Source organism: Leptosomus discolor, unplaced genomic scaffold (genome assembly GCF_034619465.1).
Source record: "Leptosomus discolor isolate bLepDis1 unplaced genomic scaffold, bLepDis1.hap2 HAP2_SCAFFOLD_45, whole genome shotgun sequence".
NCBI lineage: Eukaryota > Metazoa > Chordata > Aves > Leptosomiformes > Leptosomidae > Leptosomus > Leptosomus discolor.
Window position 1 is genome coordinate 1,256,455 of NW_028237842.1, and position 25,268 is coordinate 1,281,722.

The 25,268-nt window shown below is 42.9% G+C and overlaps 1 pseudogene; it reads left to right on the forward strand.

Moving 5' to 3' along the window:
• The window catches only part of LOC147412671 (DNA polymerase zeta catalytic subunit-like), a 37,859-nt pseudogene extending 12,725 nt beyond the window's left edge, over positions 1-25,134 (forward strand).
• The last annotated feature ends 134 nt before the right edge of the window (positions 25,135-25,268 follow it).

A 25,268-nucleotide genomic window follows, 5' to 3' on the forward strand; every position in this document is an offset into this window, starting at 1 on the left:
GTTTTGTGGCCTTCACATTTGTAAGCAGTGAAAGCTGGTGTACTGTCTGTAGGAAACTGAGAGATTAAGGCAGTTTCTTACATTGAGGTAAAACGAAGCTGTTTTATAAACACTTGGTATCAAATATTTTGATTTTTGGGCTGTTTGAATTACCTTTGTAGTACTGAGGCTTAACCACCTTTACTGTTAGATGTAAATAGCAGCAGGAAAACCAACCCAGTTCTGCTGTGAGTGTTATCTGTTTGTCTGTTTCCTGCAACAGAAGTGGGTTTTGTACCCTCAGATGAATGTTCAGGTTGGAAGGGACCTCTAGAGGTCGTTTAGTTAGTCCAAGCACCCTGCTCACATCAGGGTGACCTAGACCAGCTCCAGGGATGGAAACGCCACAACCTGTCTGGGTAAGTTCCAGTGTTTGACCACCCTCTCAGGAAAAGAAAAGAAACAGCAAGATGAAAAGGGGGGAAAAAAAAAAAAAAAAAAAAAAAAAAGGAAAGAAAGAAACCAAACCCACCCAAAACTTACTTTTTAAGTTTCTTGTGTCTCCAGTTGTGCCTGTTGCCTCTTGTCCTTTCACTGGGCACCACTTGGGTGAGTCAGACCCACTCTTTTTTACTGCTTCCCATCGGGTTTTTAAAGGCATTGATGAGATTCTTTCCCGCCGCCCCGAGTCCTTCTTGAGGCTACAAAATCCTGGCTCACACAGCCTTCCCTTGTATGTCCGACGCTCCAAGCCCTTAATCGGGCTCCGGTATGTCCGTGTTTGCCTTGTACTGGGGAGCCTAGACCTGGGCCCAGCACTCCAGATGTGTCTCACCAGTGCTGAGCAGAGGGAAGGGTCACGTCCCTCGACCTGCTGGAGCTCTTCCTAATGCACTGGGACACTGTTGGCCGCCTTTGTGGCCGAGGCGCGTTGCTGGCTGGTTCATCCAGGACCCCGGGTCCCGTTCTGCAGAGCTGCTTTCCAGACAGTCTGTCTCCAGCCCGCAGTGAGGGATGGGGTTATTCCTCCGCGGGTGAGGACTTTGCATTTCCCCTTGTAGGGCTTCAGGAGATTCCTCTCTGCCCATTTCTCCGGCCTGCCAAGGTCCTGCTGAATGTCAGCACAACCCTCTGGTGTGTAAGGCACTCCTCCCAATTTTGTCATCTGCAGACTTGCTGAGGGTACACCTGTTTGCTGTCCAGGCCGTTAATGAAGGTGTTCAACAATATTGGCCTCAGTATTGCCCTCTGGAGCACCACTAGTGACTGGCCTCTGTGTTGCATTACCACAAGGCTGCTTCTCCTCACTTCAGTTTCATTTCTCTCTCTGCTGCATAACAGTCAAATCTGGTTTAGAGCTCTCCAGGGTGTGTTTTGTTGTTACCGCTTCCTTTTTTAACATGCCGTCCTCTGGGCTGAGCGTGTAGGCGCTCCATTTCATTTCTGATTACAGCAAGGCTTGTTTTGTAGCTTTTAGAAAACTTGTATGTAGATATCTTGGGTACAGGATGACTAAAGTAAAAGTAATAAATCCTGGGTCTGTATTTTCTGATTTTTGATGGTATGTATTACCTGAACAGAAAACAGGAATGATCTAAAATAACTGAATGTAAGTCGTCATTTGACTAAGAAGGTGTTCTGTATCAGAAATACAGTTTTGAATTGTCCCATGTTTTCTTTACTTCAGAAAAGTGGCATATGTTGTGCCTAAAGTAATTTAACTTGCCATGGTAACTCAGGTCATTCTTTATTAGGTTTTTTTAATGTATGGTTCTTAAGGAATTTGTGCATTCACATGTATGTTTGTGAACCTGTGATTCCCATGCAGAGATGGATTTAGTACCTTTCCAGTCGGGATTTCTGTTTTGAGTCTGATGCATTTAAAAAGAAAACAAACCCCAAACCCACCAACAAAACCCCGCACCATAGGATAGATGGGGAGAACAGGATAAAGCTCTGCTAAGCATTTACAGATTGTGCCAGCATGTCAGGTTTTGGTGAGCTTGTGTTCTTATACCAGCAGTTGGAAACCTAATCAAGGAAAAAAATAGTCATTTTTAACCACGGCTATATTAAAGATGAAAGAGTTAAGAACAGAAACCAGTTTGTTTGGAAAGGGAGATGTAGAGCATGTGAGGTGAGGTGGGGGGGAGGGTGGGGGTGGCTGGAGGAAGAGAGTGCTGAGAGCCAGGGCTGCAGAAAATACTGACGTGGGAGTTGCAACAACAGGGACCAGTGATCTAAGGCTGCTCCCTTTTGGTTTCGCTTGCTTTGGTTCACGGGGCTGACTCATCCCCTGGAATTTCTTATCTCCAGACTTGTGGAAGCAGGTGAAGTGTTAGGTGAGGTTTATTGCTCTGTGCAGTGGGAGAAGAGAGGAGGAGGACAAAGTCCCCCTGGCTGAGAAGTGTCCAAGGGGTGTTGAGCAGAGCGGAGAACTACAGTGTTCTCGTGAGCGCTGTGGTTTGTGAGCACGTTTTGTGTGGCCTGCTTTCATCAAAATTTGTGTGGTTGTTTTTAGGTTAAGGGATGTGGAAATGTAAATAAAATGAATTCCAACTATCTAGTGTTCATCTTCCCCGTGTATCCGTAGAAAGAAACTAAAACCAGCCAGACTTCAAGCCTGACTGCAGGGTGATGCGTGCACAAGAAAATACTTTTGGTGGCAGAGAAAGGTAGGTGGAGCTGCCTAATGTAGGTGCCTACGTGGCAGATTTGAAAAACAGAGCGAAACCCAAACAGAGTGAGAAACAGGTCACTTCTTCAACTGATCATCTCTTCTTTAGTGTCAGGGGGCTTTCTGTAGCCTGTTTGTTTGCCGTGTTCTTCAGTTGCTTCCATAAATACCTTACTTGTTTTGCGTGAGCTTGATTTGTTGAAAGCAAACCTTAGCAACATCTGATTCTTGCCAAGTTAGTCTTTGGCTTTCTCAGAATGTCATTCTCTTATGGAAACCACTAGCAATGCGATGTTTTAGTTTTGTTAATAATCTGGTTTCTGTCAGTAGTCGTCTGTCTCCTAGTAAACCATTGAATGTCACTGAAGGTTTGAATTGTGTAGTTTCTAAAGGTTGAGCGGTTCCATTTTTCTACTTGTAGTACCCTCATGACCAGGGACTTGGTATTTTGATGGCAGAACATTGACGGCGAGAGGCCGAAGCTTATTCATTTGACAATGAAGTTGTGGAGATAAAATGATGATGGAAAAGTAACAGTAAATCAGAGTGGCGTTGTCCAAAGACCCTTCAGCAAGAAGTGGGTTTAGGAGAAACCTTGGTGACTAAGATTGCAGCGTAATGCTTTTATTATCTGAAGAGAGATAATTTGGTATACAAGGGTCAGGAGAAGCACAAGTAATGTTTAAAACGGAGTAGTACAAAACTTTGGCCGTTTTTACAGCTGCTTTGCAGCAGCCATCAGCTGAAACTGGAAGCTTGATCATACAGTTGAATCTGCACCTGCCTCGAAGGTGGATGGACGAGTTTTCCAATCCAGTAGCTTGCATTTTTTTCTTTTATGTTTATAATCCTAGATGTTTCATGGTGTGCAATAGCGAGCAGGAGTTTCCTAGGGCGAGGGTTTGATGCAGCAGCCGTCACATGGCATAAATGTTGCTTTCAGAAGCCGTTGTGATTTCATTGGGCTTGTTTGGACAAATGCACAGTGTGGCTATTTGTGAGTGCCTTTGTGCTAGAAAGTCACTTAGAATTGCAGGGAAGGGGGAAGCAGAGGGGGGAGCCTGATGTGATTTATTTGCTGAGCTGAGGAGGGCTGGGGTGGTGTTTTGGTTGGGGTTTTTTCTTCTGGAGGTCGACTCAGTCTATTGTCCTCAAATAACTGGGATCTTTGTTAGCACTAATGGAGGTTTGAGCTGTTCTAGAGCTGAAAGCAGTTTACTGTTTCAGAGTATTTTGTGAGCTGCCTATGGATACTGTGATGAGTGACTAAAGAAGGGCAGGGGATTTTTCTACCAGTTGTGTGTCCTGAAATACTACACACACTGAAGCTCTGCAGAAGAACTGTGCTGTTTCAGCTCATCAAACCAGGGTACTGCTAGTACTACAGGCAGTGTATTCATGTGAGGATTACAGGAAGAGACATACATGAAAAGGAAAAGAGGCAAAAACCCAACTGGTGGAATTAGAAGTTTGTTTCATCTGCATTCATGAAGGAGTGTCAGCTTTTTTCCATCTATGCATTATTACAAAGGCTTCTTAATTTCTTCAACTACATGGTGATCTGTTACAGATCCCAGCCATTCCTTGAAGTAACTAGAAGTGATGGAGTTAGATGTGCTCTGCTGTACTGGATATCAGGCCTGCTCTTCAATATCTGTAAACTGAATATTTAAATGCATACTCAGAACCAGAGTCTTTTTGACAGAATACACCCTAGTATAGCTGTTACAAATCTTGTGATCCAGTTTTCAACAAAAGCTTGGATGTTAAAATTTAATGTAACTCTAATTTTTCTTTTTTTTTTTTTTTCAATTAAGTCATAATTGGAAAATTCTGCAACTGTTGTATTGATATTCTTTATGTTCTTCTCCTTTTTGGGAGAGGAGGAACATGTGATAGGGAGAGCTGTCCGATAAATCTTTGGCTCTGTCAATACCAGAGTGACTGGGTGTGAGTGCAGTCTTTGTGGTTATACTTTGAGGTGTGTGTTTCATTCATTGGTGTGGGTTTGTTACAGAACGTTAAAATATTTGGGGAAATCTTGTTTAAAAAATCAATTAAAGGAATAAACTTGTAATTAAGGGCGATAGTGTCATCTATACAAAAGGAATGACTTCTAGTGAACTTCGACACAAATCCTAGTTGTGATTACTGTTACCGTGCTTTTAAAAGTGGTTGGTGTTCTTTGTCTTTCCTCCTTGTAGTGCTTGTGTTCTCTCCGTTTTAACAGAAATGTGAGACCTAAATGTAGTTCTATGTAATGTCTTAAAAAATCCCGTTATGAAAAGAAAACAAGATTACATGTGCCAAAGTACAGCAGCTGTTTTACAGCGTCTGATTACAATGATGTTTTTTTCCAAAGTACTGTGTTTTAAGCAGTCTCTAATTTGAGTGTTTAGTCTGTCATGATTATTAATACATAGTATAAAGGAACTTTTTATTCTCTGATATTATTTGCAAGCTAGGATCAAAATGGAAAAAGTATGAGGGTTTTGTATGTAAGGAAGCACTGCTTTTTTTTTTTAACCCTTTGAGTTGTTTTTTTTTTTCTATTTTTCATGACTTTTCAGTTGACCAACAAAATGCATCACCGTGATACAATACGTATTTTACAAGGAGAAAAGTATTGTTCGTCCGCCCATGTTCTAGCATCTGCCAGCGTTTGGAGCAAGGAAATCTCCAGGTTCAGGCTGGAGGCTAGCCATGTGACAGGACAAGGCGCCAACTGCATGAAGGGGTGTTTTTCTGGCAAGCAGCTGCTGTGCACACACGTCCCTAAGTCAGAAGTAAATCTGATCTGAGGTGGTTTCTGCTGTTGTGAGTTAGTTCAAGTTTAGCTCTGGATTCTTGAAGCGTGGGTCACATCTGCAGGGAGAATTGCTGCTCTTTGACTTTCTGTGGTTGCACAGTCAGGTCAGGAGCTCTTTTTCCATTCAGGAGCTTCAGTCACATTTAAAGTAAGCTCAGCTGCCACTGGGCATCATTGTGTCTCCTTGCCAACCTGTATGTTGGACTATTTAGCTTTCAAAAGGCTTCTGGAAATGGTCTCTCGTGAGGCTTAGTGGTATTTCTGCTTAGGCCCAATCATAGACAAAAGGCTTCACTCCAGAGAGGGTTTGTAATGGTTGACATGGTTGTAGTTTTGTATTAGAATTTGCTCAAGCAGTTAAAAAATTTCTTTAAAGAAAAGAAAAATAATCAAACATTTCTACTGTTAGTAGAGAATGTGATGAAAACGGAGTGATCTTTTCCAAAAGTGAAATAAACTGATACAAAAGGAATTGTGGATGCGGTTAAAACTCATCCTTTCCATTAAGTGAAAGGTGAAAAAAGTGAGAAATGCAGTAGAAGGTTATGATTATAATTAATATCTCTTTAGAAAGAGGTTGCACTTTTTCCAGTGGGAAGACAAATATTTCTGTTCTGGAATTATCTGGGTTAACAGAGACCTTGATCCCTAGCGATTGATCAGTAGCAGCCACGATAACAGGATTAATGTAACATTTTTGTTAACTTGCCGTTGTTGTAGGAAATCATGTCTTAGACTTTTCTTTGTTTTAAGACAGTTTCTTAATCCTTGAGACAGGATGAAAATTTCAAGGGGCAATCCTTCAGCTGGGTGCAAGGAAGTTTGTCAGGAGATGATCTGGCTGGTCTGGCTCCATAACATCAAGAAGTTGTTTTTTCAAAAGTACAGAACGCTCACAATTCCTATAAAATCAGTGTATGTCTGGCTACCTGCAGGAGTTCCACCCTTAATCTTTTTTTTTTTTTTTTTTAGTAGAAATGTGCTACAAATGTTTTTAGTTAGAAACAATAATTGGAGTCCTGTGTTTTTCTAAGGCACAATTGTCGAGGAGAGTTACTTATTTGTCGGAGAGAAGCAGCAGAACCCACGGTCTCATTTGTGAGTTGTGTATGGGCTTGAGTTTTTAGCTCTTCATGACCATGATTTTTAAGTGATTGCTGTTGTTCATGCAGTCGTAACTTAAGGGTTTTGTCTCCCCCCCAACTCCCCAGTTCCTGTCCTGGACAGAATTTTATGCATCAAGACCTGAAAACCTCCTAATAACAAGAGTAATCAAAAGGCTCGCCGTATCAAACCACTGCCCTTTTAAGCAATATCTCTGTGGTTCGGTACTTCTACTGGAGTTATTTTAGATTGGCTTGAACTCTTGCAAGAGGAGGATTCGTTCACGTTGGCCTTTCAAGACTGCGTTCAGATTGAAAGCTGAGAATCGTGTGCAGAACCTTTGCAAAGGCATTTGATTCTTTTCTTTCTTTTAATTCTACTCCTGCAAAGGAATTGTTTTCAGTGTTTATCGCACATACAGACTTCCCGACTGCCTTTCCGTCTGAGTGCCATGTATGCACTCAGGAAATGATTTTGTGCTTTAAAATATTTAAGCAATTGTGAATTTGGTATTATAGATGTGGAATCCAGAGTGAGGGATTGAATGACCTGTGCGAGGTCGCGGGGGATTCATCCTCCTTTTCTTGCCATTAGGTGCCTTAATCACAAGGTGCTTAATCACAACACCATCATTTAAGGTAACGGGATGCACCAGTGCTTCTGAGAAACCCTCACGAGATCTGTGCTTTTGTGCCATAACACTGGGTGCAGATTTGTACAGCTAAACTGACGAGCAATAGACTGGAAAGAGGCACTGTATGGACAAGTCCTAAACCCAAAGGCGTTATTAAAAGGTGGTATTGTGAGGGGAAGCAAAGATGTCTGTGTTCATCAGTTTCAGCTTGATTTCATTGAAGTGTATGCCTTTTTCATCATGTGTTAAGAACAATTGTGAGTATTCTGTACTGATAAATGATTTCCAAGACTCACAGCATAGCATTTTGTTTTCTGAAGATTAAAGTTTTGACTGTGCTGTGTATTCTAATGGTTTTGAACCGTATTCAGTTACAAGTCTGCATACGTGCTGGAGCACTTCCACTTTCTGAGAGAACTCTTGGAGGGATAGTCCCTGACATAGTTTACCTCACAGGGTTCCTTTCTTTAAAAAACAAAACAAAACAAAACAACAACAAAACCAAAGGAACAAACAAAACCCTGGTCAGGGAAACTTGGCAGACAATCACATTGGAAAATAATAAACAGGCCTCTGCCAGGAGGGTTTGAATTTGTTACATTCGTCTGGTTGGGACTCGTAGCTGCTTAGAAATCTCTGAATAGCAACAGTAGAGGCGGCAGAGGAGCAATTTTTCTACAGGCATAGGGTTGAAATGATTCTTATTTGGAAGTCTGCCTTTGTCATCAAAGAGTTAGAAATACAGCATTTTTTTTCTCTTAAAGTTTTTTTCTCTGAAGAAATGAATATGTAGTAATAAACAGAATTTGAAATTTGCGGGAGCATTCATTTTAGAACAGGACAGTGCAGAAACCCCCCGGTGACACTGATGAATGAGTTTCTGACCAAAGCCCTGACAAAAAATAAATAACCTTACTTGTGGTTTTAGATCTCAAGGTCTTCTGGTGGTTTCGATGGCAATTCTTTTCTGCTTTTCCTAGAAATAAAGGAATTCTTTGTCTCTTCAAGGGCTAGAGCCCCAGGGATTTGAATGGCCAGCTTCTCTGTAGAGTTGCACAAGCCTTACTCTTACTTTCTGTCAATAGGAGGTTTTCAGGTGGTTGTCCCAGCCCACAGTCATCACTATTAATACTATGCTGCGGCAGTCACCTGTGTGAGAAGTTCCCGTTGGTTTGTGCTTTGCTCTCAATGCACTTTGTGCTTATTTTCCTTTTGATATATTCAAGTTAATTGGCTAGGACTTGCAATCATCAGTCAAGTGTTGGCCTTAACTATGCAAAATACTTGTTAAGCACTGGTTTTTATTGCTGGTTACGGTCTGTTTGCTTCAGTTGTCCCAAGTGTTTGAATGACCGCTGGAAGAGTAAGTGTTGATGGTTCGGGTGTGAGAGCAGTCTGATGGTTAGGGTGTGAGAGGTCAGATTTTGGTTTTTCCATCAATTTCCTCTGAGGCTTTAGAAAATGCTCCTAATATCTAGAAAAATGTCAAATGAAGTAGAAGAGAAGTCGTAATTTATAATTTGGCACAGTGCTGCACTGGTAATCTGATGTAAATAATTTGAATCTACTTGATAACATTTTCACTTCTTGGTCTAATTACAAATGAAAAATAGATCCTTTTCTTCATCGTCCTGAACTTTGCTCTCGATACTTCCAGGTTCTCTTGTTCTGGGTGCCTGAACAAGTTTGTGTGTGTCAGTTCTTTCTTAAACTCCTTGTTAATAATCTCATCGTTACTGTTCAAAGGATTGAATGAAACCTTTCTCTGAAAAGGACCAGGAGCTGGGACAGTGAAATAATGAAACTGTCTAGAATAAAAGTGATGCCATTAGTACTGGGAATAAAATGCAAATACTTCCAACTCTGAAACACGAGAACGGGAATAGTTGTGTTCTGTGATACTGGTGTTCACAGAGAGTTTTCCAGACTCCGACTAGAGCCTCTAGTGAGAGATGGTTGCAGCTTTATAGTTCAACAGCCCAAAAGCATTTTACTAATTGATGATCTTTGTGGACTGTGAGTTAACTGCAGTGATAACTGTCCAACAGACCTCAGGGACAAAGAAATTGGAGGTATGATTTGTCGGTGTACTTCTGAAGTTGCACAACTTCTTGATCTTCTCCTGACACTGAAGGAAGTTGCATGAAGTTGTTGCATGGCTTCAGAAAGACAGCCTTTCTTTTCAACTCTTGGAAATGTCAGTGGTAGCTTCTGAGGAAGACTCTGAAGTGCTCTTTGAAGGTGTCTCTTCACTAAGCAATGAGCAGTAGGGCTGCCGCAAAGTGTATCACACCATGACGTTAACACCCTGCATGCTTTCAGATCTGGTCAAGTTTACTGAACAGTTTGGCATTCAAGTCCATTTCTTACTCAAGCTTGTCATGACGAGGCATGTAAGCTGACGTAATGTGCTGGTAAAAGCTCTTAGAGCATCTCGCTATGAAAAGTAGAATATACCACTAGAGGTACATGGCTGAGCAAAAGCAGTATTGAAGATGCAGAATCACTGGATAGTATTTTACAAGGTTAACCTGGGTCTTCAGATTCGGTTGTTAATCTTTGGAGTTCTCCATAGGGTAACCAGCTGCAAGGGTATCTAAACACACGGGAATAAGCAAAATCTGTTTTCAAAGAGATGGAGACAATCACTTCTCTGACGATGAAAAGGAAAATATCTTCAGTAGCTTCTAGTCCTCTTTTTATTCTTTTAGGGCTAGCCTCTACTATGGCAGTGGCTGTAGCATGGGAAAAGAATGGTTTGGGCAGATTACCGTATGTGTATTCTGCCATCAGCTGGAAAAAAGACCTAATAAATGCTTGTTTCTGTAAGCCCTTGGGTATAAAGCAATAAAGCCACTACAGAAAACCAACTAGTAGGGAATAAACTGGCTTCAAATGTTTACTTTGTAATAGGTTCATCAAAAGGTGTATTCACAATGCGTAAAACTGCCTCTCATAGCTAATCTGTAGTGTTATCCCCAAGTTTTACCTGTTACTGTGATAAGGAGACTTTGTCCTGTTCACTTCCATAGTCTACAGTGTCCTGGGAGGTAAATGGATTCTATTTTGTTTAGTTTTCTCCCCTCTCCATTGCACCTTCTTTTAGTGAATATTTAGTCCAAAAAGTCTCCAGTGTGCTTTATGGGTTTTGTTTTTTTCCGGATCTCTACTACCCCGGCTTTCGTACAGAAGCCCTTAGTCTCCATGGACCTTTGAGTAACGCAGTGAGATGTCTGTGTTTTCTTTGCATGTTGTTATTTCAGTTATCAGGTTGTACTGAGGAGCTTAAGGAAGTCCTATGGGTATCTTAAATGTGGGAAGTCCTCCGTTCTGTTGTTAAGTATGTAGCCTTTAAACAGATAACGGATCAAAAGCGAGGACTTACTTTGATCCGACTAAATGATGATGATGGATGTCATTATTTTCTCAGTGCATTGGAAATGCAAGTTCTCTTCCATTCTTGAAGCAGTCCTGTTGCTTTTGGGGATCCTTTCCACTCAAAGGCTTAATACAGTAAGATCTGAAATATTTGTAGTAAACTTGTGTAGATGTTTGATTCCTTTTTCTAAGCATGGTGATCAGTAGACCTGAATTTTCACAACCGGAATCAATGAAGTTCTGTTAGTGGAACCTTGTATGCAGGTTTGTGCAATATATGCTGTTCCTTGTCATCTTCAATTTAAGCAGGACTTTGTGTAAAGCCAAACTTCTTAGAATAATAGCAGCAATCCCAGGGGACATAAAAGAAAGTATCTTGGGAACAGAGCTAGACCTGTGGTTTTGATGTGTCATCCTAACTTTGTTTTCAAATGAGAACCAGTTCTGTAGTTGCAAGGAAACCTTCAACGCCAAAACCAAGTCAATCCTGTAAAATACTGCCTGCTTGAGCTGTCAGAGAGCTTTAAACAATAGCTCTGAGGTATGAACTGACCCATTCTTAAAACTGTGCCAATCTGAGTGCCAGTAGTGATCATAGAACCATGGAATCATTAGGCTGGAATAGACCTCTAAGATCATCAAGTCCAACCGTCGACCTAATACCACCATGCCCACTAAACCATGTCTGGAAGCACTACATCAACACGTTTTTGAACACCTCCAGGTATGGTAACTCCACCAGCTCCCTGGGCGGCCTGTTCCAATGCTTGATAACCCATTCGGTAAAGAAATTTATCCTGATGTCTGATCTAAACCTCCCCTGGTGCAATATAGAATCATTTTGGTTCGAAAAGACCTTTAAGGTCATCAAGTCCAACCATTCTCCTAACACTACCAAGCCCACCACTAAACCAGGTCCCTAAGCACCACACGTGTACGTCTTTTGAACACCTCCGGGGATGGTGACTCTACCACCACCCTGGGCAGCCTGGTGCAGTGTCTGACCACTCTTTCAGTAAAGACGTTTTTCCTAATATCCAATCTAAATCCGCTGGAGGCCATTCCCTCTTGTCCTGTCATTAGTCACTTGGGAGAAGAGACCAACACCGGCCTCACTACAACTTCCTTTCAGGTAGCTGTAGAGAGCAATGATGTCTCCCCTCAGGCTCCTCTTCACTAGGCTCAACACTCCCAGTTCCCTCAGGCGCTCCTCACAAGCCCTGTTTTCCAGACCCCTCACCTGGACCCGCTCCAGAACCTCAAGGTCTTTCCTACACTGTGGCGCCCAAAACTGGACACAGCTCTCAAGGTGTGGTCTGACCAGTGCTGAGAACAGGGGCACGCTCACTGCCCTGCTCCTGCTGGCCACACCATGGCTGACACAGGCCAGGATGCTGCTGGCCGCCTTGCCCACCTGGGCACACTGCCGGCTCACCTTCAGCCGGCTGCCGACCAGCACCCCCAGGGCCTTTTCTGCCGGGCAGCTTCCCAGCCACTCCTCCCCAGCCTGCAGCGCTGCGCCGGCTTGGTGTGACCCAGGTGCAGGACCCGGCACTTGCCCTTGCTGAAGCTCATCCAGTTGGCCTCGGCCCCTCGATCCAGCCTGTCCAGATCCCTCGGCAGGGCCTTCCTGCCCTCGAGCAGATCGACACTCCCACCCAACCTGGTGTCATCTGCAAGCTCCCTGCGGGAGCACTCGATCCCCTCACCCAGCTCATCCCTGAAGATGTTCCACCAGAGCGGTCCCAGTCCTGAGCCCTGGGGGACACCCCTTGTGACCGGCCGCCGGCTGGATTGAACTCCCTTCACCACCACTCTCTGTGCTTGGCCGTCCCAGCCGCTTTTTAACCCGCCTTAGAGTGATGATCTGAAATGTCCGAGTCCTTTCCTCTTTCACTGTTCATTGAGATAGAAAGTAGGACCGTGTCTATAGACATCTTGCATTCTGAAAAATGATTTTTCTTTTGCTTCTTTGTTGTTGGGCTTAAGGTTAGCTGTGATCGGATGGCCTGAAGGTTTGTCAGAATGTATTTGTTTAGAAACTGGAGTCAAAGAAAAAAAATCCAAAGCCAACTGAAAGACTAGACGAGGTCGTGGGCTTTGAGCAGGGAAGTTGGACTAGATGGTCTCCAGAAGTTCCTTCCGACCTCGACTGTTCTGTCAATCTGTTCTGTGACAGAAGAATTGCATTTAATAAACCTGCATTAACATAGGTTTAGCCAGTAGTTTGTATTTCCAATTTTGTTCCTTGTTTTGTGGAAATATTTTAACTCATTCTGTTGTTCTCAATTAAAAGAAAGAATACCTGAGTCATTTCTATGTAGTAGAAATTAATGGAATCAAAACTAAAACCAAGTTTTCAGCTCTTCCTCAGTGTTGAATGACTATCATTGATCTGTTTGACAAAACCAAAGTGAAGTTACTTGTTCTGCACCTGCTTGGGAGAGATGGTCTCTGTCACAAGCTGGATTTAGAAAAGCTCTGGAATTCTAGGCTGCTTACTTTTCCATTTCCGTGGTTTGATTTTACAAAGGTTTGTGTTAGACATGGTTTCCTTAACATTTAAAAGCATTTAATTGGAAAAATGTTAATGGCTTACAGCAAACATAAACCTCAGTGTAAGTTGTTACACATTCAAATTGGATCATTAAGAGGTTTACTTTAAAAGGAAAGGGTTTGTTTGCAAGTTGCTGAAGTGGAAACAATTTAGGTTTATGGCTCTCCCCTAATATGACCCTGTCAAAAAGTTTTAATCGTTTTGTGGTGTTCAGTTGCTGAAGGTTTTTGGTATCCATTTTTTGAGGGTGAAATGATGACAGTTAACTGTTTGGATAAAGGACCGGGATTTTACCTGGGTGAAATTCAGTACAGCTGACAGAGCTGCACTCTGGTTGCTCCTGCTGATGGACTGCAGCTGCTGCCCTCAGGCATTACAGACTTCTGTCTGAGTCTGAGGAGAGACATACTATTAAGTCAGTAAGTGATTAAAGAATCTTCAGCCATAGAACAAAGGGAAACAGGCAACACTTAGTAAAATTTGCATAGTTCAGATGAAGTTACGTTTTATTATGGGCATTTCACAGCTCACTTAGCATGCAGAGTAGCCCTTCAGCAGGTTTACGTTTGTCAGGTCTGGTGATTGCAGTGAGCACCAGAGAATTCTAAACTGGGAATACTTCAACACAAGTGAAACAGCTGGGATAAGCAGTGTGCCCGACTCCTGCTCCAATGTATTTTAAACTATTTTGAAAAAACAGAGAAGGCTCAGAAGAGACTCAAAGATGTGCTTTGCTCCTCTGGGGGATCATAAGATATATTTTTGTTAGGTTGTGTTTGGAGCTTGTGAAGAAGTGCTGAGAAGTTGTAGTCTACTGAAGAAAACCTTGGAGAGAACAAACAACAGCTCACAGAAATATCGTAGCAAAGAAGAGTTTTAGAGAGGGGATCTGAAGTGGTTTTGAAGTGCCTGTTAAAGTGGTAGCCTCCTCCTACATGGATCTTTCTAGAATGACTGCTTTGGTCATGTGAGCTACTGGACGACCAGGTTAACCTCTAGGTCTGTAACATCCTGGAGGGCAGGTAAATTGATCAGATCTTCCCCCGTAACCTAAAAAACCCAAGGACATTAAATATCAATCCACGGCATCAATCTGATTCGGTTCTGTATCAGTGCGGGGTAATGTCTGGGTGGGAAGTGCTGCTTCTAGCTCAGTCTCAGCAGCGCGGAGCACTGACCCTACTTGTGAAGTAGAAAGATTTGAGTACCAGTTCCCTGTTAGGCTCCTTGTGTCATCTCAGAGCTTACTGACTTGTGCTGCTCTGAGCTGTATGCAAATAGCTGACCCCAAGTACTGGGGATTTAGGTAGAGTCTGTGGGGAGGGTTGTGCTTTCTGTCTCTTGGAGCTCTTAGGAGAGCTCACTAGCTTTGCAGCACCACTCCAACGGTGTTGCCCTGTAATAAAGTGAAAAAATCAATGCAGAGTGTTTCTACAGATGGACCTCTTCTCTGTTACTGTTGCTGTTCTGTTGTAGGTATAATCACACACACAGAGAGAAAATTTTGCACTACCAATGAGATTCTGGTTTTCCGTGTTTTCTGCATTCTTAAATTCCTTGTGTATGCCCCTGCTGTGTGTGCCCTGTATCCATGAACTGAGTTTGATTTTCAGAAGTCATGTGTGTTAGGTTTTGTGTGTTGGAGGTGCTTCTGCTACCAAACCTTCTCTTGCTTCTCCTTGGGTTCAGTCATATGTAGATATCATTCAGGGTATCTACTATAACCATGAAACATCTTTGGCCATAAAATTGGAGTGGGCCTGCAGGACGTAGGTGTGATCTCCACAGCCCTGGTATTCATAGTATCAAAATGTTGCTGCTTGTGAGGCGCTTTTTTTCCATCCAAACCTGGAAAGGGAAATTGCTCTTTTTCCTCCTTAAAAATCTGAAACAATCAGGAGGATAAAAAGCACTTTTATAAAGTGTACGAAAGGTCTGCCAAATTTTGTTAAGGCTCTGTGATTTATTGCTAAGGTCAGGAAATGACAAATAGGTTTTCTTACCCATATTTGGATTGATCTGATGCACATTTCAGAGTCTGTCTTATGTTGTTTCACAGCAGTTCTGCAGAACTTCAGGCAATTTTTACTTCTGTCTTCAAGGGTCAATGTGCTTCATGGCTGCCCAAGGAACTACTTGCTCAGTTCCGATCGTCATTGCAATGCATTGTGTATCCACACTGCTGTATGCTCTGTCCAAAATACTCTGCTTTTTCTGAGTAGGGTACTGTGCAGGGGTGTCTGATAAATGAGTAGTGCAGAGTACACAAGCAGCAGCTGAAAAATGGGTGTGGATTTAGAATGGTGGGAAAATTGCTGCCAAGTGCTTTCTCTTCTGTGAAACTCCTAAGAAGGAGCAGGACTGGCGGATCAAATACTGCAGTGTGTGGTCTCATATTTAATTGCAACCTGTCTTGTCCCTTTTAAACAAGACCCCTGTAAACTCAGGAAAATACCACAACTGTAGCCTTAGGCTGACTGAAAAAAGACAGTTTCAGGAAACGTCTACCACACAGACTGTCCTCTCTTGTGTTGCAGTATTTCAAAGCATGAAAAAACCCAAGGGTGGCAAAAGAGGGTGTCTCTTCCTGTGCCATAGTCACCGCTCCCTTGCAGAGAGATTCCGAGTGCTGCTTCTGCCTCTCCGTTTGTGCCTTCCTATTCCCTTCTCTTTCCATCTGGGCTATCCAGAACTCACGCCTGCCTGCTGCCGCTGCGGTGGGTTTGCTTTTACTGGGCAGAAGGCACTGAGTTTTCTCTCCCATGGCCTCGTTCCGACTAGGTAAGATCGTTACAAGCAAAGCCTTGAGTTATAAATGCTACAGGGCAGAAATACCTTTTTTTTTTTTTTTTTTAATGTTGTGCACTGATGTGCATGCAGCTAGCTCTGAAGTAACGTTGGGCATTGCTTAACCAGTATATTTGGTACGGAAAATACGTTGCCATGGACACCACTTCAGTGAAATCGAATTAAGTGTTGTCTTGGACGTGCAAGAGCAGAAAACCCTGGGGGAGTGTTATTTAGAGATCGTGTGGAAGACTGGTAAATACACAATCTTGTGCAATCGGTGACAGTCTTTAGGAATTCTTATTTTTCTAGAGAGCTCAAATTGGAAGAGGGATAGCTCGGTCTGGCCTTGACTGTCCTGTAACTTGTCTAAATCTGTTCTCTTTTAATGTCTTTAGATGAAAAGGAAGAGAACCGATTTGCAGCTGAGCTGGATGAATTTGGGTCAGATACAATGAGTGAAATGAACATTGTTGGGCGAAATATTTTAAGTGTTTGGAGAACGATGAGAAATGAGGTAAAGTTTTAAAAGGTTAATGTATTTACTGACTGGGGGGGTTTTGATGATTGTAGGCTTTGTTGAACAGTTCATGTACCTTCTGTAACTGTTTGTTCTCTGTTTGTACACCTTTTCAAATAGAGCATTCTGCCACTGGGTGAGACTGGATTTTGCGTGTCGCTGGAATGTAAAATACTGAAGCCCTTACCTTTCAGTCATGTTACGTGATGATGTTCCTTTTCACTCCTTTAGGCGTTCTGAGAACAACTTACCCTTTTTTCGCAATTTGTCAAGTGTGGCACTTTTACTAAATTAACTACTTCAAATTATTTTAAGCTGTCAGACTTACTCATTGCTTTGCTGTTTAAGACTGGACATTTAATACTCAGATGATTGAGTCCTTAGAAGTCTTGTTCTGACCAAATTCAGACCTGACCTTTTGTGATTAACTTAATTTCACCTATTCTTTTCAACTGATGAGGGATATTCTTTCCTGACTTGCAAATAGTTCGGGACTTCTACGTATGTATGTTTACTTTTTTAGCAGAGAATCCTAATGCAAAGTTAATTGAGTTGTCACGGTGTTTAAAAAGTAGGGATTTCTGTGACTATGAAAGACATCACGCAGGTTAACGCAGCCTCTGTGTTTTTCTAGGTGAATCTAATGAATTACCCTTTTGAAAACGTGGGCTTTCATGTTCCTCATCAACGTTTTCCTTTATTTACTTTCCGAGTGCTGTCTGATTGGTTTGATAATAAGGCAGATGTCTACGGGTGGATCTATTGATCCGGTTTGTTTGTTCTTTTTAAGGCCTGATTCTTAACATGGGAATAGGGGTGAGCTACAGTCAGCATAGGGAGAAATAATCAGTTTAGCTCAGGTGCTGGAACAGTCTGTATGCAGCAACGTGAGCTTATTTACTCTGCTGTTGTGCTGTGCTCTGTTGTGTAGTTGTACCCTCAATATTTCATCGCCGTGTATTTTTCTGTTTAAAGTACACAAAACCAAAACAAATGCTCAGTCCCAGTTCCAACGTATCTGAATAGATGGACCATTTTGAAGTTCTGGAAGGTTTTTATTTTGTATGTACTATTCATCAGAAAGACTTTTAATGAACTGCCAGGTTTCTGTTTTACTTCACGGTGCATGCCAACGAAGCTCGGCTTAAAAGGAGAACAAAACCGTGTGCAAGATGTTAAGACCGTAAATACAGCGGCTTAGAAACAGCCTTTATATGACACGTATCACACCGGGCTTCACTCTTCGTTAGAGTGGTTTGGAGTTGTGTGGCATGAACAGCTCATAAAGCTGAGTACTGAGCTGAGCGTCATTCATGACATACAGATGATTTCTGTTCAACTTAAATACTTTCCAACTAGGTGGAAACTTGGTTTAGTGCTGAAGTTATAAATCTGTGTTCAGCTGAGATAGGTGTTGTTAATACAGAAGGTGTTATATTAACAGTTGTATTGATTGTTAGTATTGAAGGGTTTTGTTCCACCAAAGTCCACTCAGTTTAAAACCCATGTAAACAGGTGAAGAGAAACTGGAGTTTCTGTTTCAGTAGTCCTTTGGGGGAGTGGGGAAAATAGTACAAAGTATGTCGTTGAGATGGGCCTTAACAGCAGTTTGCTGTAGCACGTTCTGTGTCTGTCTTTAGAATACATAAGTGTATATTTGTGTGTGCCACGTTTTTGAAAGAGCCGTATGAGAATGTCCCGGGGGAAGTTTTGTTTGCTGGTTTGTAACAAGCTGTCATAAAAATACGTTGTTATTAGTAGAAAGAGCAACACTCTCCCGATTGTTTATAATGAGGCTTTGCCTTTCACACGTGGAAAACAGTGGCTCATTCTGTCAGCTGGGTCCGTGGGAATCTCCAGTTGTCAGACAAACTGGATTGGATTGATGGAATGCGTGAGACGGCGAGACTTTCTGGCATTCGGTTCTTACACGTATGAACAAGAGGCTCCCAGGTAAGATCTGGTTTTCCTTGCACTTCACAAAAGCAAAACAGTCTTTATACAATCATTCTCCAGTATCTTTTCAGTTAGTGTGTGTGTTTTCATGAGGTCACAGAAAACTGTTTTGCATGACATGAAATGTAGAGGAAGGCCATTCAAAAGCATTAATAATGGACTGAATGGTTAGTCTCAGAGATTAAAAATAGCTGTTTATTTTTAAGAGTGAGTGCCCCAGAGGTAATCACGCCAGTGAGTCTCTTCTACTGACTGAGTCTGAGAATGAATGCTTTTTAAAACCATAACCAGTAAGTTGAGAACGTCTTAGAAAGAGGGGATGATTTTCCTCCAGGGCAGGCAAAGCTGCTTCGAGTGTGTTCTGTGTGACATTTGCTGTGAAGCAGACCTCTGGGTGAGATCTGATGGTAAGACAAGAAGGGCTCTGGCTTTATTAAAGACATGTGTCATGCAAGTCGTGTGTGGTTCTGTTATTTCGATAGCAGCATCAGAGGGAGCGGACAGAGTGATACACTGCTCTTTCTTTGAGACCCCAGAAGTTTCCAGCAATACCAAAGGCTTTGCTTGCCCGAATTCTGAGGGACTGGAACAACTAGAATGTTTTCATGGCTTCTCATGAGCCCTGAACTGCACCTGATACAAGAGACAACTGCTCTCACTCATGTGGTCTGCGCTGCTGTTGTCATCTTCTTTCCTACCCTCCTTTTTCTTTCCTACCCTCCTTCTGCTTTCTGTTGTAACAGACTGTAGCTGAGCTGACCAGGAGTGATCATTTTGCCAACTTCCGTGGACAGAAAGACAACTTGGAAACTGCTGTCCTGAGCAGACCAGCATTGTCTTGAGCTTGCCCGAAGCGGGAGTGTCTGAAGCTGCCGTTCCTTAACACTCCAACCCAATTCAAGAGTGTGACCATCTTTCTCCTTTGCAGTTGCCTGGGACACCTCGTGACCCAGTGCAGGTTCTTGTCGGTCTTGCTGGTGCTGGCCCTGTGTTTTGGGCGGGGGGCGGCCCTGGCAGCAGAACCGCGGTGGTGTTCAGTTGGTACTTGCCAGTTCAGCTCCCTGATCCGGTTCACCACGATCCCCGAAGAGTGCCGCTGTTGGAGCGAGGGAGGAGAAACGCAGAGTTAGGGACAGAGAGGGGGACAGCTCATCACACACCTGAGCTCAGCACTGGACACAAATTAGTGCAAGGCAGCAGCAGCAGCTTATGCTGATGCAGAGCTACACTTTCAAACCCCAACCTGTTTGTGAGGCAGCAGGGTCTTGTTAAAGCTGTTGGTTCTCTGAGTTCATTGATAATGTCAAAGTAGAAGAAATTATACCGAAGCCGTTCAGTACACTACTTGACTATGTAGTGCGTCAGGCAGAGGGCTTTTGAGCAGGGATTTAATTGCTTACAAAGAACAGAATCTTAGGATTATATGGGGTTGTTCTTTGAAAATTTGGAATTTTCAGTCCTTTGCCACCCATGTGTGTAATTTTCAGCTATTTTGTTTTTTATTGTGAATGGACACAGTGAATACCTGGCTATCAATGCTTTTAAAGCCTTACTAAAGCATTGAATAATAAATAAATAGGGCTGGTTTTGTCTCATGTTGCTACCTCCACACGCAATATTTTGTGATGTCTCGAACAAGGTGAAAGTTCTTAAACTTTTGGGGTTTTTATGCTTCCTATACTACTTGTGGCATCCTCAGGGAGAAAGCACGATACCCAGAGCAAAACAGCAGACTTTTGAAATGGGCTAACTTAGATTCTTCCCCTACTTCTCTTGCTGCAAAGCACGTTCTAGTTACTCCTCGTGGTTAAAAGCTTGGAGGCACAATTACCAGCCTACACAGCTCTCATGTCATTTCTCTGTTTTCCCAGATGTTGAAATAATAATGCAGTGCCTCGTTCCTGGAATGGTGACCGGGAAAATGGTCACCAGCTGCATGTTGGACTTTGTTTTCTTCAGTATTCTGCAAGTCCAACAAAAATAGAGGTCAGTAAACGCTTGTTCCCTGACTGCAGCATGGCCATCCGTATATGTTGTTGCAGCCTGTTGGGTGTTTATTTTTCCATAGGTAAAAATTAGAAGTACTTGATTTTCAGTTATTAGGGCCAAATGATGAGGAAACCCATGGAAAGTTTCCACTCTATGGGACAGAAAATGTACCTTAAAAGTGAGAGTATGGCTGTTTATTTTGGAAAACTGGTTGTCCGTACTTTAAATTCAGGAAATGGGAGTGTGTACTCGCACAGTTGGATACAGCCGTGTTTACTCTGCATTTCTGAAATTACAGTGACTATATCCACCCTGTTGTGCAGTATCGTGTGGAGTCCATGGTGCTGCGTATTGCAAAGCCAACGAATTGTGTTCCTGGGACACCCAGCATCCAGCCGCGAGCTCAAACGAAAGCCCTGCAACGTGCTCCCTCAGTAACGGAGCCAGAATCCCGCTCCGACGGCAGTGCTGTTCTCGTGTGAGCCTTCCAGCCGTTAGAGCCTTCCGTTGGGATAGCACACAGCTACTGATTTTCAGCCTGCCTGGGACAGGTTGAAAGCTTAGGGAAGTAAGTGGTTAACATTTTCTCACAAACTTTGTTTCCCTGGAGACTTTAGCATCTTTTCCAAGGTACTGAGAACCCTTGGGTGTCATTGGAAACCACTGGCACGTACGAATAGCACCATTTTCAGCTACACAACAGAGATGATAAAAATCTACCGGGGGGTGTGTGTGTGTGTGTGTATGCACACACATATACCTATGGACATCAATATGTCTCTTTAATTAAACAGAGAATTAGACTCTGTTCTGTTAAAAAAGAAAAATCAACTCTGTATGTCCATGTGTGTAGAGCTGTCCCATTCTTGTGGCTTCAGAATAAGTTAGAATGTCACATAAATCCACTACCTCTTTTCAAAACTGGACTAGTATTATTCGGCTGTATGTTAATAAATTATTGTTGTTCTCTTTTAACCGTGGTAGTTCATTCTGGTCTTAACCATGCAAAATGGAAAGATAGAATGAGTTACTCTGTGTGGCCTCTCTTATGGAGCTTAACAGCAACTCTGTTAGTTGGAAAAAAGTCTCATGGGTCATTATAACATGTTCTTTATAATTGTAGGTAGGTAAGAAATTTTGACTGAGAGTATGTTTGTTTATAGCTGAGATTATAATTGTGGTTGTATCCTTGGTAGTGTTACCAGCATTTAATGTGAGTTGGTGGGTTTCCTTGCTCGGGCTGTAAATGAAAGAATTGTCTTCCTATTTCGTTTTCCTCTTTATTAGAGAGGATGCATTCAAATCTGGCCGTGCATCTCTCAGAGCACTTCTTGACTGGCTTTACCAGATTAGAGATGATACCCCAGTGTCACCCAGTGGAGGAGCTTTTGTCAAGCTGACGATATCAGGGCTCTGTGACGGGCACTTTCCCTTCCTGTTGGCCGAGCAGCTTAAGATCAAACGGATCTTGTAGTTTATATTTTGCTGCATTACGAGCAGAGAGAAGGGGGGGAGGTTCAGTCTCCCATTTCCCAATGTTTTTGATATTTGTCAGCTGGCTGAACTTCTGGCAGTTCAGGAAATATTTACACTTTATGCTTTCATGTACACTGAAGGCTCATTTCCTCAATAATTAAACTGTGTTTTACTTGTGCAGTTTGGGGATCAAACAGTAATTATCTGTGTGTAACACTTCCTTCTTCTTCTGCCTGTAGAGCAGAACGTTTTCCTAGGCAAAGAGTCGTGGTTCGGGAGATGAAACTCCCTGACCTGCTTTCTGTTGTTCTCATTTTGTATGAGGTGTCTGCTGGCTGCTTTGTAAGGAAGTAATAAATATGGCCTGGAGCTCTTTCAAATAATTAGCCAATCACCAGCATACACCTATTTGCCGTAAAAGAGAAACTTTAAGTAAAGAATATTTGTTCCTTTGGCATTTGCCAGTTTGAGAATGAACAGTTAACTCTTGAAGTCCCGTTTCAGGTAACAAGGGTATCTAACCAGTGGGTGAGTGGGGCTGATGGAAACAAAGAACAACAAGCTGTTTACCCTGCCCTCAAGAGCTTTACCTGCAGTCGGAGTTGCTTGTGGTAGTTGTGGGAAGAGCCAAACCGTTGGTGCCTGAGGCACCTTGCAAACTAATTTGTCCTCTGAAGAGCGATTATCTCAACAGTTCTGGGTTTTGCTTTTACTCCTCACTATTTAGGTTGGGCTTTTTAACGTGATTTTTCCTTGGTTCCCTTTGTGGCAGCCTTCCAGAAGAAAGGGTGTGCTGCCGGGAGTGCCGGAAGGGATCTTGAAGCCGAGGGTCGTGGTGAAACAGCCCGTGAAGGCTTATCAGCCTGCCAAGGCTGTAACTGGAATGGCTGAAGCTCGGCAGTCAGGTCTGGAATTTACAGCTGATGTTACCAGTGGTGACACCGGTGCTGATTGTTCTGGAAGAGTGCCCTGCACTGAGGTGAGCCTTGCGGGTAGAAATGCAGAAAAACTCTGGAAAAGACACTGTTAATAAAGGATAGTCAGCTAACACAGTAATATTATTTGAAACATGGTTAATGTAAATACCTTCACAAAAGCTGGTTTTATTTGTAGTACTGAAAATCAGCAACTTGGGATTTATTTGCGGTCTTTTTTTAAAAAAAAAAGTCCTATTTTTATTCTTCCCATAAAAATGCCATTTGGCACTGGCATTTCTGTAGAACTCTCTCCAGAAGTAGATTACAGTTGTAATAGCGGAAATAAAATAAAACATTGTGGCTGTTTCATAGTTTTCATGAAAGGAAGAATCAGAAGAATCCAAAAACTAGATCAAATGATCCTAAGCAGTCTTGTCGTGCTCCTTACCTTTCTAACATGCTAAAGAAGTTTAAACCAAATTTTCCTTTATTTTAATTCTTAGTAATTTGTGATCACTCTTTCTTTAATTCATGCTATTTTAGGGTAATGTAAGCACCTTTTTATTTATTATATGCATTAAAGCCTTAAATAAAATATATTGCATTAATATAGTAATTTTCATAAGCAAGGTTGGACTGTGTTTACCAAGAGCTAGTACTGGGTTTAGCAGTAAAGATTTTCAGTTTATTTTTAACTTTGTAGGTTGGGGATAACCCTGTGCACAAAGCCAGAGAACCGCTGGAGCGCGCTATAAAACTGGTGAAGGACACAAAAACCGGGGTGCTCCCTTGTGTATGGTGACAGGGACAGGCATCAATGGTCTGACTCTCACGGCGTTTTAAAACCGTAGTAGTTCTTCATAGATATATTTTTCTTTTGTCTCGGCAAGGGAAATTCTTGATACTGAAAAGGGTCTGTGGACCCTCTTTGGGAGGTTGCTTACTGTCTTGCAGGATATGCAAAGTAAATAATATTTATTTCCTTGGAGTTTCTTTTGGGACTCTTAGAAAGAGCTTTGAGGGTTTCCTTTCCTTTGAAAATTATGTAGAAGAGAAGAGGGGAGGATATTTTTTCAGGTGTGAATTAATGTAAGTCTTATTTATTGAATTAATACTTTTGTGCCTGCTTCTGATGATATTTTTTATTTTGGAAAATAGAGTCTTTATGATCCAGTAGGTATTGCATGTTGATACTCAGAGCAAGGCACTGTTTTTAAGCCTGAAAAGTGGACACAATTCAGAAGCGACCACCAGAGCATACAACGAGATGATCAGGCGGCCTGAAAGACATCAATACAAGTATCTCCCGTCTCTCAGTCTAGGATACACTCTGGGCACGTCCATCTCTGGTGCTGGACTTGGGTAAGTTTCCAGCCATGGGAAACAGAGCCTGTCTGGCTGTCCTTCCTTAATAACTTGAGAATCCAGCGAGTGATTTCAGCCAGATTTCATGAAAGACTTGAAATTTCAAATATACTAAGTTCATAGTAGCTTCAACTGATATGGGAATATAGAAAATATCCAGTACAGACTGGATCCCCTCCCAGTACAGACTGGGCCCTGTCCCGGTACAAACTGGAACAAACTTGACACCCTCCCAGTACAGACTGGGCCATGTCCCAGGACCAACTGGATGCCCTGATCCCCTCTCAGTACAGACTGGGCCCTGTCCTGGTACAAATTGGATCCCCTCCCACTACAAACTAGGCCCCGTCCCGGTACAAACTGGATCGCCTCCCAGTATAGACTGGGCCCTGTCCTTCTGCAAACATGGCCTTGCTGCGGCTCCCCAGGACCAGTGAACCCCAGTGCCGGTAGCCAGGCAGCGTGGGGTCTTCCCACGGCCCCCTAGGACCAGTAAACCCCAGTGCCAGTAGCCGGGCAGCGTGGGGCCTTCCCATGGCCCCCCAGGACCAGCCGTTCCAGACCCCTGGGTCTGACGCTCCCAAAACCCCTCCTGGCGGACGTGCCCGGTGGCCACTGAGGCACGGACCCATCTTAGGGGAAAGCTGAGCCCGATACCCCTTTACTCCGCAGGGACACCCCCTTGTACCCCCCCCGAGATACTATTTTTAGCAACAAACCTCTTTATCTCCCACTGAGCCGCTTGCTTTTGTCCCAAACTGATTTATACCCTCCTGCAAGGCCTCCTCACCGTGGTGTTCCCACAGCTTCTCGCCCACCAACGCTGGCTCCTTCCGCAGGTCGTTCCTGACTTGACTCCTACCCAAAAAGCTTCCCAGAAATTGTGGCAAAACAGAGAGAAAGGGAGGAAAATATCCAGCGTGGAGCTACCCGAGACTGTCATCGCTCAGGGTCTAAGAGAGGAGGACGTCGCCCTGTTGGGGTAGGTAGAACTCGTTGGGGTTGCTGCTAAGGTTTAGCTGAGAGCTGCTCTTTCTCTTGAAAAACACACGCAAAGAATTTTTCAGAATTCCCAGAACTTCATTCTCCACTGAAAATTCCGACGGTTTGACAGCGCCGG